The following is a 2500-nucleotide window of genomic DNA, read 5'->3' on the forward strand; positions in this document are numbered from 1 at the left end:
AGGAGGAAAAGCTGAGGGTAGTTACGCTGTGAAACAATTGTTAGAAAAGGGTGGAAAGTAAGGTGGACGAAAGATCATATGAGCGGAGGTACAAGAAATGAAAGGAGTTGCAGCTAGGTGCCGAAGGAGCGCAGCAAAGAACCTTCAGTAACGCCTACAGTGCACCGCATGAGATACACTGACGGCACTACCCCCACGCGGGACTCTGCATTAGAGGAATCAGCTCTGTTAGCCCCATAAACGTCGTCCCCTTCTCATTTAATATCTCGGCCTTTAAAGCAACTTCAGAATGAAACTAAGACGGTGCCCGATTGATGATGTACACTTAGAAGTCTCAGTTACAAGAGCGAACCGATTAACGAAATTCCATTGATTATCGAAATGCAATTAGAACTTCGTCGTTGCATATTTTCTCCAGGCAACGCCATGAAATGAATTTCACATTTATTTTCATTTCAAAGATTTTAGAAGCTTTTATTCAGCTTCTCACAGAATTTGGCCCCCGTAAGTAGGTAGTGCTGTCAGTGCACATCATGTGGTGTACTGTAGGCATTAAGTTAAGTATATCTTAGTTTTACCAGACCACTGAGCTGATCAATAGCTCTCCAAGGGCTGGCCCGAAGAATTAGATATTTTTTACTTGGCTACGAACCAATTGGTTTAGTAGCAACGAGACCTACAGCTTATTGTGGGATCCCAACCACATTATATCGACGAATGAATTTCTATCACCCGAAATAAATTCCTCTGATTCTGCGTTGGCCGAGCGGAGAATCGAATTTCGGACCACCAGACTGGTAGGCGAGCACGAAAACCACCCGTCCAACGAGGAACACTGCAGGCATTACTTAAGGTTCTTTGCAGCGTCCCTTCGGCCCCTAGCTGCAACTCCTTTTGTATTCTCTTCCTTCCATCTTACTTCCCACCCTCTCCTAACAGTTTTCCTCCTTTACATCTTGAAAATCTTTTACTGTCAATTTCCGTTTCAGCGCTGAATGACCCCATATGACCTAGTCCTTGGACTTTGGCCTAAATTATATATTCAGTTCAGTTTATAGAGTTTGGTTGGAACTTATAATGTGACATAGAAACGCTTTTGTAACTGCTGGTATAAATGTCTGATTGTTAGCAGCACTGCGTCAGAAAAAAAAAAAAAAAAAAAAAAAAAAAAAAAAAACTTCATGAAACAAAGCTCAAGAACTGACCTGAAGAAAGCCCATTCGTTGAAAATTTGGCCCTACCTTTCAGGAACAGGAACTAAGAAGTACTTGGATTGCCATACTTCTGAACACTGTTATACTTGAAAAATAATACTATACATTTACAGCGAAAACCGTTTAATGTATAACATTCAACACCAGTCTTTCCAGAACAAAGATATACCCTGTGCAGTAATAGTCGCTCTCTCTCTCTCTCTCTCTCTCCCCACGTAACTTCATCGTTAAGCAATTCAAACGTCCAAACCCACAAGAGAACATAAATACTTCATCATGAGCTCCATCGTTGTCTTCCTTCCCAGATGGCCTAACTTCGCTTATTCCCTGCATTAAAAACGTCATTTCTCTCGGAGAAAAAGCCAAGTAGTTCAATAGGTTTAATGACATTGCTTAGGATGTCTGCACGGAATGAGATTCATACCAGTGAAACTAGAAGGGCAGGACCTTGAGAATAGAGGTCTAAAAAACGAATATAATTAATAAATAGACAAAGGAACAAACAGAACTACAAAACCAACAGCTGAGAGGTCGGAATGAAATAAGACTACGTGCTAATTCACACTAACCCTCCTCAGTTCACGAATAGGGCAATCCATAGACGGCTACGTACATCATGAGAATTTGGATCAGCAGCTACGTAACTGAGAACTTAATGCTCCGGTTTGTAGACCTCGTGACTACGTATGTAGGTACCGCAGACTGAAACTAGATAGTCATTCGCAGGACGAGAAAGGAAACACGGTTTACTCTTCGAGCGAAAGACTAGTGGCGTGAGTTCTGTTTGTATTGCAGAATATCATTCAGCGTCTGTACTCACACACAAACATATATATATATATATATATTATATATATATAATATATATATATATATATATATATATATATATTATATAAATATATAATTGTTGTCAAGGGCAGGAATACACTGGAGATTTAAACTTCCTTTATTGCTTCTTACGTTTCGTGATTCATAGTCACATCACCAGGGAATTCTACGGCAAATAAAATAAATCATGAAAAAGACTGAACGGCTAAAACTGAATTACATTATTTGGCGCGTTCTGTGATTTTGTTATTTTTATTGTGCTCTTGCGTCACCATATGTGTTCGTATGTGACATGATTTTATGCTCTGTGTGTATGTATTTTAAGTGTGCTCTAGTGTGCGTAATTTTGAGCTGCCTTTACAGAATTTTTAATGATTAATATTTCAACAATTCAGTTTTAATCGTTCAGTCCTTTCATTAATTTATTGGATTTTCCACAGAATTCCCTGATGATG

At 39.2% G+C, this 2500-nt stretch overlaps 1 protein-coding gene across 3 annotated transcripts in view; it reads left to right on the forward strand.

The window, feature by feature from the left end:
• The window catches only part of LOC135216825 (sialin-like), a 71455-nt gene that overhangs the window by 1647 nt on the left and 67308 nt on the right, over window positions 1-2500 (forward strand). The window contains exon 1 of one of the 3 annotated variants that reach the window (XM_064252327.1): window positions 1964-1987. The exons of the other annotated variants lie outside the window; for them this stretch is intronic. The gene's annotated coding sequence lies outside the window, so the exon portion shown is untranslated. Of the gene's footprint in view, window positions 1-1963; window positions 1988-2500 lie in introns of those variants that run through there. 3 annotated transcript variants of the gene reach the window in all.

Source organism: Macrobrachium nipponense, chromosome 6 (assembly GCF_015104395.2).
Source record: "Macrobrachium nipponense isolate FS-2020 chromosome 6, ASM1510439v2, whole genome shotgun sequence".
Lineage (NCBI taxonomy): Eukaryota > Metazoa > Arthropoda > Malacostraca > Decapoda > Palaemonidae > Macrobrachium > Macrobrachium nipponense.